Source organism: Podarcis cretensis (genome assembly GCF_951804945.1).
Source record: "Podarcis cretensis genome assembly, chromosome: 17".
Classification (NCBI taxonomy): Eukaryota; Metazoa; Chordata; class Lepidosauria; order Squamata; family Lacertidae; genus Podarcis; species Podarcis cretensis.
In genome coordinates this window covers 35704046-35717914 of record NC_137187.1, presented here as the reverse complement: position 1 = coordinate 35717914, position 13869 = coordinate 35704046, and the positions used below count along the sequence as shown (strand labels likewise).

At 47.7% G+C, this 13869-nt stretch overlaps 1 long non-coding RNA gene across 1 annotated transcript in view; it reads left to right on the top strand.

Annotated features, from left to right (window-relative positions):
• The first annotated feature begins 1644 nt into the window (after positions 1–1644).
• LOC307206797 overlaps positions 1645–13869 on the top strand; it is a 129251-nt gene continuing 117026 nt past the window's right edge. Inside the window, exon 1 of the long non-coding RNA XR_013834503.1 lies at positions 1645–3806. This is a non-coding gene — a long non-coding RNA (uncharacterized lncRNA). The remainder of the gene's footprint in view (positions 3807–13869) is intronic.

Genomic DNA, 13869 nt, shown 5'->3' with positions numbered 1-13869 from the left:
GAAACTGGGCCAAGCTGTATGTTAACCCTGTTTCTAGAACGAGATACCAAGTGAGCAGAATAGGGGCATATCCTTTGCCGGAGAACAGAGATGCCATTAATGTACCAGGTCAGTTGGTGTGTGTGTGTGTGTATCCAGTTTTGCCACTTGAGGAGAAACGATAAATGCCACCCTACCCAGTGTGTGGTGTAGTGGTTAAGAGCAGTGGACTCGTAATCTGGGGAACCGGGTTCGCGTCTCCGCTCCTCCACATGCAGCTGCTGGGTGACCTTGGGCTAGTCTCACTTCTTTAAAGTGTCTCAGCCCCACTCACCTCACAGAGTGTTTGTTGTGGGGGAGGAAGGGAAAGGAGAATGTTAGCCGCTTTGAGACTCCTTAGGGTAGTGATAAAGCGGGATATCAAATCCAAACTCTTCTTCTTCTTCTACCCTGCCACTGCTGCTGCTGCCATCGCTGCCACCCTCATGAAATGGCTGTAGATATGATCAAAGCCAAAAGCAGGTTTGGGTGTACTAAAATAAAGAAATAAGATGCGTTATGGTATCCTGGTATGCCATGGAAAGCCGGATTTTGCAGCCTCTATCAATCATGGCAATTTTATGCATTTGCTTAGTTTGCATAACGTTGCTCCATTTCTGCCTAGCTATGAGGAGGAGCAATGAGATATGCAAGGCGCTGAAACTTCTCTTCTGGCTTTAGATTTCACCCAGAGCACATCCCAAGCTGCACATTACGATCACAAGGACTAGAAACTTGCCTGAATCTGGAGCCTTTGGAGTTCAACATTCTACTGCTGAGTTATGGCCTCAAGAAAAGGATAGCCTGAAAGTTTGCAGACCACAACTCAAGGCCTGTTTCATTTATTCTTTTCTTTGCATGATGTGCCTACTATGTTATCGTGTGAATTGATCTGTGGCATAACCTCTCCTTACCCTTTCCTCCCAATGGGCATGAAAAACACAGACACTTTGGCTGGCTGCTTTCATTTCTCGCTCTGGCTTTGAGTGTACACTGGTGGTTTGGGTTTGTACAGTGCTTCTCATTGTTCTAAACTTTTTGAACCCTGATTCCAGCCTCACTATACAAGAGCTGGGAAATCCAGTTTTCTTTTTTCTTAAGAACAGCAGAGGGTGTGCTCTAGCCCAGTGTTTTTCAACCTTTTTTGGGCAAAGGCACACTTGTTTCATGAAAAAAATCACAAGGCACACCACCATTAGAAAATGTTAAAAAATTTAACTCTGTGCCTATATTGACTATATATAAAGTAATTCTCTTGAATAGGAATCAAATAAACACAAAGAAAGTATTTTATAATTACTTTATTATGAAATAGTAAGTAAACAGAAATATGAAAAATTATAAAATACTTTATTTCTAAATCTTTCGAATATTTCAATTTTTCCCACGGCACACCAGGCAACATCTCGCGGCACACTAGTGTGCCGCGGAACAGTGGTTGAAAAACACTGCTCTAGCCTTCCCTGCTCCCCTTTCCCCCCCACCCCACCTAAATTGGCCACCCTCTGAAATTACTATTTGTAGCACAGTGGGGGTGGGAGGGACATAATTGTGACTTTCCGCAGATCTCTTGCATCTCTTCTAGTTTGGCTTCTGAGTATTTTGCCTTTGCTCACTGCCACTGTGGCACTTAATCCAGCACTAATAACTGATACAGTGGCAGACCTTGGCGCCTAGAATTTCAGTGGCGCCCTGTATCCACCCTCCCACCAACCTCTCGCCTTTCATTGGGCATCATAGTTGTGGCGCCTGCTGCAGTACCCCAGAAGCTCTGCGCCCAATGCGTCCGCACTGGTTGCGCTCCCCTGAATCTGGCTTTGGTTGATATTTGTGCAAGCAGAGAACGGGGAAGAGCCTCTTTCCTGATTGCAGCAACTCCTCCTTCAATCGGAATAAGCCTATGGAAATAAACAACAGAACACGAGCATCTTCTTGTCTGAGCAATTTCGCTGCCCAAGAGAACTTGAAATATACACAAAGAACGGGACGTTGCTGAATGGTAGAACATTCCCAAAAGAGGCCACTTTGCCGTGTGTTCCTGTGCACATGAATGTTTTCAGTTGAGTTTGAGGTCTTATTATTCAAGGTCCACAAGAGCACTTGTCTGTATATGGATAAGCACATGGCCCTTCATGTACTACCACCCCAACACAAACTGATTTTTTTTCTTAAGCTTTTAACATCCTTTCCCTAGCTGTTTCAGCCATGGCAAGAAGAAGTGTGCAATATAATCACTGCCTGTGTACATTTTTAAAGTACCACCTCCATCGTTCTGCCTGGACACTGAGGTCCAGCTCTGAGGGCCTTCTGGCGGTTCCCTCACTGCGAGAAGCCAAGTTACAGGGAACCAGGCAGAGGGCCTTCTTGGTAGTGGCACCCACCCTGTGGAACACCCTCCCACCAGATGTCAAAGAGAAAAATAACCACCAGACTTTTAGAAGACATCTGAAGGCAGCCCTGTTTAGGGAAGCTTTTAATGTTTGACAGACTATTGTATTTTAGTATTTTGTTGGAAGCCGCCCGGAGTGGCTGAGGAAACCCAGCCAGATGGGTGGGGTATAAATAATAAATTATTATTATCATTATTATTAAGCAGGTGAAATGTTACTCGCCATTGGCCCAAATGGCCACACATGATCAGAAACAAACTCTCAAAATGAGCACCAGATCTGCAGATTCCTGCATTGCAGACATGTAGGGTCCCTTCCAACAATTCTGTGATTCTATATTTTTCTCGGTTACAAGGGGACAGTCTATGTAAAAGGCAGCCTCTTCGGAGAAATTGAACAGTTCCAGCGAGTCCTTGTACATTGCCTTATGGCTAGCCTGACTGTTAGTCCACTGGGCTTAGCACTGCCCACAATGACTGGCAACAGCTCTCCAGGATCTCACCCACTCCTTTTAGGTGTTGGGGCTTGAACCCGGGGCGTTTTGCTTGCAAGGCATGTCTTCCACCACAGAGCCACCTTCCCCTGTTTCCAGCCCTCCCGGATCAGACCGAAACTTCCTCTAGTCCAGCATCTTGCTTCTCATGTGCAGGGACGGCTGGGAAAGATGTCTGTCTGACAACAAAAAAGAAGAAAACCCAGCAAACCAAAACAAGTGTCAAAAAAAAGAGGAAGTAAAGCAGATCAGGTCAAATTTTTTTATAGTGGCTTAAAAGGTTTGTAGGGACGCGAGTGGTGCTGCGGGCTAAACCACAGAGCCTAGGGCTTGCCAATCAGAAGGTCAGTGGTTCGAATCCCTGCGACTGGGTGAGCTCCCATTGCTCAGTCCCTGCTCCTGCCAACCTAGCAGTTTGAAAGCACGTCAAAGTGCAAGTAGATAAATAGGTACCGCTTTGGCAGGAAGGTAAACGGCATTTCCGTGCGCTGCTCTGGTTCGCCAGAAGCGGCTTAGTCATGCTGGCCACATGACCCGGAAGCTGTACGCCTGCTCCCTCGGCCAGTAAAGCGAGATGAGCGCCGCAACCCCAGAGTTGGTCACGACTGGACCTAATGGTCTGGGGTCCCTTTACCTTTACCTAAAAGGTCTGTAAACCTTGGGATGCTATAATGAAAGGAAGAAGAAAGGTGTTCAGCTGGCACTCTAGTTAAACATCAAACTTGGTTTTCCCCAGGGAGAGTATGCCAAAGGCATCACCGCCAAAAAGATGCTCTCTCATCTTCGCCTTTACCACCCAGATGATGGGGAGTTTGGGATGGATGAAGACAGTCCAGCAAACACCTGAGTCCTAAGCTGCATACTCATGAGAAGGTGGATGAGCCTGACCTCTCTCTCCCCTACTTGTGAGTAAATTTAGTGAACCTGGTGCATCTCCGCTTGCTGCCTTATCCCTATCTTCTCGTCTCTCTTGTCTGTCTCTGGTGTGCACCTGGGGTGCTTGCAGGAGCAAATAAGAGATGTGGGAGGGAAGGAGAGATATAGAGAGAGGGAGCTGCTGGAGAGAGGTTTCAGTGCCTAGTGGTGCAGGAAAGAGACCTGGCCTCAGCAGCAGACTGTGTGTAAGGAAAGGAAGGAAGCCAGCTCTCTGCTTGTCTGGCTCAGAAGTCAGAGAAGCTGCAGCTGGTCCCCCTTTTTGGCAGCCTGCCGGAGATGGCAGCCGCTGTGGTCCTGCAGAAAACAGAAAACAGAGCTCAGTCCTGGGCAGCAAGAACCAAGAGCTATGACCTCAGCAGCTCTTGCCTCTCAGAACTGATATGTGTTGGCATCTTTGTCCTGGGGGCTCTTGGCTGTCTGTGCATAAGCTCCTGTGTTTCCTTCTGCAATGTGACCAAAACAGTGCTGGGCTCTTTTAGAGGAGATGCCCCCAGCTGTGAAGATGGGGGCATTTGATGCTGATGGATGGCCTCAGGGAGAAGGATCCAGAGGGGATATGGGACTGCTCCCCAGTCTCTCAACCCTTGGTGAAATATACTCAGTCGCAAAGTGATTTCATGCTCTTTATTCAGCTCATAGTGGTGAGGAGGAATGAATGAAAGTCCCCTCAAGGTATCTGCTTTATATACATTATTTACACAATGGGCTGCACATGATTGGCTAATTCTGGAATTCTACTGTAAGCCAATCAGGTTGTGGATTCACTTATATCTGGAGCATGATTGGGTGGTTCCTGCCATCCAATCATACTGCTGCATTGTTCTAGGACCAATCAGACTGCTGCATTCTGAATCCTATTGTTCTAGGACCAATCAGACTGCTGCATTTTGGAGCCTATTGTTCTAGGACCAATCAGACTGCTGCAGTTTGGATCCAGTACATAACACTTGGCTTGTCACAAGGGTGTTCATGTGCTCCCAAACCCCAACCTCTCCTTCTTGTAGTGGGTGGCGCTCTGGGTTAAACCAGAGCCTAGGACTTGCTGATCGGAAGGTCGGCGGTTTGAATCCCCACGACGGGGTGAGCTCCCGTTGCTTGGTCCCTGCTCCTGCCAACTTTACTGTAATCGGTTATACAATGGCTTAATAGTAACATGAATAAGGCATATTTATTACTATAATTTAGACTGCAAAGCATGTATACTATACTAAGGAGATAAATTGAACTCAACTTACTTTTGAGTTAACCTGTGTTCGATTCCCTCTGCAGACTGCACGGTTTAATAGATAATTTGTGTTGAGTTAACGAATTTTTGCAAGATTAGTAAATTCATATTACAGTGGTACCTCGGGTTACAGACGCTTCAGGTTACAGACTCTGCTAACCCAGAAATAGTACCTCGGGTTATGAACTTTGCTTCAGGATGAGAACAGAAATCGCACGGGCGCGGCGGGAGGCCCCATTAGCTAAAGTGGTACCTCAGGTTAAGAACAGTTTCAGGTTAAGAACGGACCTCCAGAACGAATTAAGTTCTTAACCCGAGGTACCACTGTACTACAAATTCAGTATTGATGCAGAAGAAGTGATAGAATTTGGTCTCAAGTATTTTATGGTCTTTTGGAAAGGCAGACAATTAAGTAATGAAGGCAGTAGTGGCTTAAAAGATAGTAAAAGTTCTCTCAAAATGATACAAAATGCAGACAATCATGGATTCACGGCTGGGAGACATTAGGCAGGCTGCTCTCCTTAGGTTTGCTGGGAGCAGCTCTGTTGTGCAAAACCCTGTGGAGGAGGAAAGGTCTTTTTGCAGGACTCTCACCCAGTAGACGCTGCCCTTAATTGCTTGAGCCTCCTCTACAAAAGGTAACTCCCAGAACCAGAGAGTTTGGAAGGATGTAATTAACAGCTGCGTCTGAATAAAAATTGGGCTTGGATCTTTACACTCAGCCTTGTACTTGGTGTTGCTGGGGAATTCGAAGATGCCAGAAAAATCAGTGCAATTTTGAAATCAGTAGTTAAAACCAGGGCAGCATTGAAAGGTCCAGCCGGCCACTTTGATTCAAAATGGCATCCAATGGTATCCAAACACAGACAGAAACGTGCTCCTTGAACCATCATGCAATTTATTTATTTTGCTACGTGTATCTTTGAGAGGGGTCTATATGCATACTGAGCAGACAGACAGCTTTCCAAAATGCATAGTAGGTACAAAACTCCGATAGCCCTTTTTTATTTCTAGAAAGACCACACTGGGAGGGGCAAATAAACTGGCAGAAGAGGAGGGATTGCTTAACCTTTTTCTTGCTTATCTCTTCTCTGCTAATTTTATTTTATTATTTTATGACATTTTTACACTGCTTTTATTTTTAAGAAAAAACCCTCAAAGTGGTTTATTTTTCTTGTGGAATTTTGTGCACCTTCCCCCGATTTTGCTCCCGAGGCAACAACCCCACACTGCGCTACAACTCTGCTCCAAATTTTATTTCTCCCCTCTCCCCCGTTGCTTCTGCCTACCTGCTTCTAAATGCACATTTACGATCAGTGCTTTTTTCGGGGGGGGGGCAGGATTATGCAAACCCCTAAATGTTTTGTGAAACTAAGTTTGGCCTCATTGAGGGGCAGTATTTCAATATAAGTAGGAAAACGAGAGTACCCCAAAACATTGTTTTAGAAAAAAAGCACTGTTTACGGTCATGCATTCTGTGTATTTAGGTTTATGCCGAAACAACGTGAAAACGTGTTTGCAAACGTGTGTCTTAGACAGAGGCACTTTTTGGAGAATGGGGTTTGTTTCTTTTGAGTGTACACTTTGTACCACACCTGGCTTTGTGTGATGTGAAAATTAGCCAGGTGTTCCATACCAGGAGGGTTTCATTAGGTCGCCACTTGCAGTCTGAGAATAATGAGCAATATACACACATACACAACCCTGCCTTTTTAAAATGCTGCCCTTATTGGTGTCCTAGATTTCTCAGTGGAGAAATCCATTGAGTCGGAAGAGACGCAGTGGGGTGAGGCATCTCTGGCAAAACGTCTTCCCAAATGTTTCGTGAAAGCATATAAGATTTGACAGCCTCCCTAGGGCAGCGCGTTACATCGCTGAACCACTCATCCAAATGACACACCCACCCCTTCCAGTTCTGTTGGTGCTAAAGATAGCCAGCATTGAATTGTAGCTGTGTTGTAGCAGCAGCGCCTGTTCACCATTCAACCTTTCTTCTCACTTCAGATCTAGAGAGGACTGTGCAGAAATCAGAAAATATGTATATATGGTTTAAGTAGCTGTAACCAAACCATTGAGCAAACCTGTGCATCTCCAGATTTTTGGGCCATGATTGGGAGGGCAAAGGTCTCCCTACCTCTGCAGCTGAAATACGATGGCTTAAATTGTAAAGGCTTAAATCTTGCCTCTGATGTAGGAAGTTATCAGTGGTCTTCAACAAGCCCCTCTCCCCCTCCTTGCCCCACTTACAGTAGCTGGAAAATCTTCACCGCCCCTCTTGCCTTGTAAGGTTTACACCACGGGTAGGCAACCTAAGGCCTGGGGGCCGGATCGGGCCCAATTGCCTTCTCAATTCGGCCCGCAGACAGGCCAGGAATCAGCGTGTTTTTACATGAGTAGAATGTGTCCTTTTATTTAAAATGCACCTCTGGGTTATTGGTGGGGCATAGGAATTCGTTCATTCCCCCCCCCCCAAAAAAAATATAGTCTGGCTCCCCACAAGGTCTGAGGTACAGTGGACCGGCCCCCCTGCTGAAAAAAATTGCTGCCCCCTGGTTTACACCAAGCTGAATTTGCGGGAAATATTCCCTAAGCGCTCTGCAAATGCTAGGTGCCACTAATGAGAGAGCTGAAAGTGGTCTCTGAGAGAGGCATTGCTCTCGCACACGTTTTCTGTTTTGTCCCACTGCCACCTCTGGCCAAAGGGTTTTTAATTAATGCAAAAGCCTGTTTAACAGATGCACAAGTGGGGCAGGCGTAAGCAGCAGATAACCCTCTCTCTTCTAAACAACCTTCAGCTAGAAGGAGGTGGAGAATCTCCTCCAATTCCCCTCTCTTCATCTTAAGATGCCTGTAAGGTTTCTGTCTGATGGTGCCCTCTGTGTGCATTGGCAAGAGGGCAGCCCCTGAGTTTCCCATCAGAACACCTCTGAGCGAAGCCTTAGCCAGCCCCGTCGCAACCCAACGGGAACCTCTTTTCAGTGCTCAGCAGGATTAGGGGGCCTATGTAGAACTGGGGCACCGAGGCACAATGCTCCCATAAGCTCCTTACTCTCTTTCTAATTTGCTGTCAGAGCAGAATACATTAACGGGGGTGGCAGTCATCAGAAGAGCAAAATCCGGGGTGGGTGGGTGTGCATTGCCTGCTGATTAATCCAGAGCGGGTTCTCCTGATTCCCTGCCTCTTAATTCAAATAGTGTTGTTAGGCAAAGACCTCTCTTTCTCTCTCTCTCTCTCTTCCCACCCCGCCAACTCCTGCCAGGAACCGTGTACAAGTGTGCAAAGCTATCGCTGGCATATTAAAAGGAACGGCAGAAGATAGCTTGAGCCTCAAAGCAGCAGCTCAGAAAGTCTGACACGGGAAAATGGCGTTTTTTGGTTTGTTTGTTTTTTGCAGATCAATGGGGAGAGGGTACAGGAGGGAGATGTTTCAGCCTCGCAGAAAACGGAGGGGTTAAAGGCTGCGTGTTGTGGGTGTTGGCGGCCAAGACCAGATTAAGGAAAGTAGGGCAGGCCAGTGAACTCTGTATTGTGGAGTGGTTTTACAGAGCGGGAGACTTGTGATGGAGCTATATGGTGTAGATGCTTTATCTATGTGTCTCCCCCTCCCCGCAAAAAAGCCCTCATTGACCCACTTCCAAATTGGGTGTAAGCTATCCTGCAGCTGAGAATTTGAGAGAGGTTGGAAAATATTGTCTGCTGCGCCCTTGGACTAGTCTCTTAAAGTCAGACATGCCCTCTCAAAAATATATCGCATTTATACATACATACATACCCTGCCTTTTTCCCAGACAAGGATTCGAGGCAAGCTTATGTGTAAACATGGAAAAAGCCCCAATAATGTAAAAGCAATTGAACATGGAGAGAATCAAAACTATATATAAGATCTGTTAAAAGCATACAGACAATCACAACAAAAAACGTACAGTGCCAGCATGGGTGCGCGCGCACACACACACACATATATAATTTTCAGATTTTGAAATTTACAATCGTCAAGCAACCATAACAAAAAGGGAAATCCATAAATTCCCATGGACTTCCCTCCTCCCTTTTGTGGGTCCTTATATTAACTTTTTTTCCTCCTGCGTCTTCTCTATTAATCCAATTCTATTAGATTTCCATTACAACTATAGTCCAACACATAATTAAGTATTTCTGTTTAACTGACCAATTGCGTCGCAGATATCTCGGTTCTTCTCCCCCCAACAGAAAGCCTGCCCCCCCCCAAAATAAATCCTGGCTATGCCCAGGGGTAGCTGACATTTCATTAAAAGCAGTCAATTCCCAAAAGCCTGTTGGAACGAGAAGGTCTTCAGCTGCTGGTGTGGAAAGAGAACAAGGAGGGAGCCAGTCTGGCTTCTCTGGGAAGGGAGTTCTAAAGTTGTCTGGGAGGAGCCACCACCAAGAAGGCCACCATCAAGTGGTGGCAGCCACCACCAAGACGGCCCTCTCCCATGTCCCCACCAAGCATGGTAGGACTGAGAGAAGACCTCAGAATCCGGGCAGGTTCATATGAGAAAATAACATATTTCAGGTAGCTTGGACCTAAGTGATATAGGTCAATTTGGGCATTGGCAGCAAAATCTGAGCTCTCTAGTGTTGCATAGTATACACTAGTGGCCAAAATTGTGGAAACCTTTTGGAAAAAAGTGTGCTTCTGAGGTTTGATGGCTCATAACACCACTTTTTTGCAGTAGTAATATCATAAAATTACATATCAATGGAAGGATAATTTGATGAAGAATGTAATGCAACAAAGTTTGTTCAACTATCTGTATTCTATCAAAAGTTATAGCCAAATAACCAGAAAAGGGAAACACAACTTGCTTAGATTGATATGCAGTAGCTTTCCGTCTTTTCAATGTAGCCAATGAGCATGAGTGTTTAGAGAACCAATCAGGTGTTGAAGAGCCATCAAACCTCAGAAATACACTTTTCCCAAAAGGTTTCCACAATTTTGGCCACTAGTGTAGTAGAGGAAGGTCCGTAGCAGTAGCATGAAAGAGGAGGTGGCAGATTTGCATGAAATGTGCATATATTTTAATTATATTTTACATTTTGAAAACAACTGCTGTAGTTTAAGTCATAAGACTGTACATCCCTTCATAGTGGCAGTGGCAGACTTTGGGCTTTATAATTCCAGCGGTGCCCTGAGTGCTGCCAAAATACAGCAATTTCAGATGGACGACTGTCTTCTGACAGTCCTTCAGGTACAGTGGTTTTCAACCAGTGTGCCATGGCACCCTGGGGTGCCTTGAATTATGGTCAGGGGTGCCACACTCAACACTGGCCTCTGCCCATCTTTCCTTCCCTCCCTTCTCTAATGCCCTCTTGAGTCTCTGCCTCTCAAAGGTTTGCATGGCTGTTTATTGTGGCAGTGCCTGCTGCTCCCTCCCCAGGTAAGGTGCTGGCCTCACGTCCACCTTCGTCCAGTCTCCGCTGTGCCACTAAGGCTGGGGGCATCCTCTGCCCAGGCCCCTGTGGGGTGACATGAGGAGGCACATCTCTCTCGCCCTGACCTAGCCACTGTGATCCATGCAACGGTCACCTCCAGACTTGATTATTGTACCTCACTCTACGTGGGGCTGCCCTTGAGACTGACCCAGAAACTCTAGCAGGTGCAGAACGCCACGGCGAGACTCCTTACAGGGTCCTCGCTGCAGGATCACATTCACCCGGTGCTATACCAGCTGCACTGGCTCCCGGTGGAGTACAGGATCAGGTTTAAGGTGCTGGTCTTAACCTTTAAAGCCCTATGCGGCCTAGGACCCACGTACCTACGGGACTGCCTCTCCTGGTATGTCCCACGGAGGACCTTACAGTCTTCAAACAAAAACATCTTGGAGGTCCTGGGCCACAGGGAGGTTAGGCTGGCCTCAACCAGAGCCAGGGCTTTTTCGGCTGTGGCCCCGATCTGGTGGAACGCTCTGTCACAAGAGACTAGGGCCCTGCGGGACTTGACATCTTTCCGCAGGGCCTGCAAGACAGAGCTGTTCCACCAGGCCATTGGCCAAGGCACTGGTCTGACCCCCTACTTTGGTAATCCTCACAGAACTCTAGCCCAATGGTTGCCATTAATTTGATTTTGAATTGATTTTAGAATGAATTGATTTTAGAATGCTGTTACTTTTATTGTTGTTAGCCGCTCTGAGCCCGGCTTCGGCTGGGGATGGCGGGATATAAATTATTATTATTATTAGGGGTGCGGGGGGCAACTCAGAGATCGGGTTGTGTGTGTGTGGCAGCTGCTGCCCAGAGGACTCCCAAGGAGAGGGGAGAGGGCTGAGGAAACACCTCACAAGGGAAGGTGCTGGAAAAAGGGTGAGAGGCTGCCAGCTCTGCAAGCAAGGGGTGACAGAACTGGGTTCCCACAGGGTTGCCACAGAAAGAATGGAGTTGGTCAAGGGTGCCATGGTCTCAAAAAGGTTGAAAACCTCTGAGATAGAGGATTGTAAACTAGGATGCTGTTTCTTTCTTTCTCTCTCTCTCTCCCCCCCCTCCCTCTCTCTCTCACACACACACACCCATCTCTCTGTCCTTCTCACATTGAGACACCAGACCACCACCGCAAGGTTTCTATTCCCAGTGATATTTAACGGCAGGTCGCTGCTATCGCTCTTTAACCCTGTTTGGTTTGTTGGGCCATGTGCTGCTGCGGCAAGTAAGGGGAGAGCATTGCAGTGCGTTTTCTAAATGTAGGGCTCTCCTTGGCAGCAGCCTGGCTGTGTCTAGACAGCCCCACCCCCACAGTTAGCCCTCTCCCATTCATTTCTGATGGGGATGTCTGGCTGAAGTGAACACACAGCTGGCCTGTGGGGATTGAGGGGCCACTGGAAGCTCTTTCATCTTCCTTTTGATTTCCCTTTGGCCATTATTTCCTCTCCCCTCCAGTTCTGCCCTGTCTTCCCTCTCCTCTTCCGCAGGTACATAAAACTTACTGGCGACCTCGGCCAGCTCCCTGTACTCATCTGACACAAAAGCCCACCTCCAAATGCAGGGCGGAGATTCCCCTCCTTTGGAAAATAAAACCAGACCTTTCAAGCGGAAGGAGTCTTGCCGCTTCACAAAACACGCAGCCCTTTCCAGAATTAATCATTGTGGCGCTGGGTTCAATGATGGAAACCTCTCTGAACCCGGCTTTGGCTGGGGAGGGCGGGATATAAATAAAATTTATTATTATTATTATTATTATTATTATTAGACATTTGGGGTACCTACCCTTTCTTCCGAGGAACATGGGGGCTACCTCCCCCTTTTATTCTTACAACAACCTTGCAAGGTAGGCCGGACTGAAGAAAGGTGAGTGGTCTAAGGCCATGCTGGGATCCGCACCACGGCTAAACAGGGATTTGAACTCAGGGTCAGTGTTCTGCTTCCACTGTCCGAGGCAGCCTACTTCTGAATGCCAGTGGTGGGAATCCCAAGTGGGGAGAGCACTGTTCCGTTCGGGTCCTGTTCACAGGCTTCCCATAAGCCAGTGGTGCCCAAACTTTTTTACAAAGAGGGCCGGATTTGATGAAGTGAACATGCATGAGGGCTGACCAAAGTTGTTGAGCTTTTTTTAGGATAGAAGAAGTTGTTGAGCTTTTCTTTTTTTAGGATTTTACCCCAGGGCCGCAGGTGGCGCTGTGGGTTAAAGCCTCAGCGCCTAGGGCTTGCCGATCGAAAGGTCGGCGGTTCGAATCCCTGCGGCGGGGTGCGCTCCCGCTGCTCGGTCCCAGCGCCTGCCAACCTAGCAGTTCGAAAGCACCTCCGGGTGCAAGTAGATAAATAGGGACCGCTTACCAGCGGGAAGGTAAACGGCGTTTCCGTGTGCGGCTCTGGCTCTGGCTCTGGCCAGAGCAGCGATGTCACGCTGGCCACGTGACCCGGAAGTGTCTCCGGACAGCGCTGGCCCCTGGCCTCTTGAGTGAGATGGGCGCACAACCCCAGAGTCTGTCAAGACTGGCCCGTACGGGCAGGGGTACCTTTACCTTTACCTTTTTACCCCAGGGCCAGATTAGGATTAGGCTTTGGACATGCCTGCCATAAAACCTCTGGTTGGCCACTCTGAAAACAGGATGCTGGGCTGCCATAGCCTTTTGCCTGATCCAGCAGAGCTCTTCTTAGGTCCAATATGGTATTGACGGCACTGGACCATTGTCAAAGTCTGGTTCACGGGCGATCAAAGTCCCAGCTGGGGACGTCGGGATTGGGAGCAAGATGGCAGGGTGGGAAGAGGATCAGGAGTCCAGAAGCCAGGAGTCAGGAAGTCAGGGGTCCAAGCAAGGAGTCAAGGAACCAAACACAGCAAGGCAGGGAACGTGTTGCTGTGGCAAAGAGCCAAAGGGAAAACGCTGACTTTATATCCCTTCCCAGCTCTTGCCACCAGGTGCTGTGAGTTACCAATCGACCTCACCTGTGCAGCCGTGCCTTGCCTCTCCAGAACAAACTTAGGAAGGCCCCAGTCCTGGTCACAGGGCCTGGCTCCTGCACACACTCCTGCCAACCATGCAATGGAGAGTTGATCACCTGTCCCTTCTTGTGTGACAGGCAATAATTATACACCAGGGTTTCCCAAACTTGTGTCTCCAGCTGGTTTTGGACTACAATCCCCATCATCCCTGACCACTGGTCCTGCTAGCTAGGGATGATGGGAGTTGTAGTCCAAAAACAGCTGGGAGACCCAAGTTTGGGAAGCCCTGTTATACGCCATGAAGAGTCCTGGTTGTTATGGCAGCATTGGTGGAAGCATTCAGAGCCCGCTGGCCTTCCCCAGAAAACTGAGCACTATCCTCTCCTCAGCACATCTGCCAGTTCTGGGTCT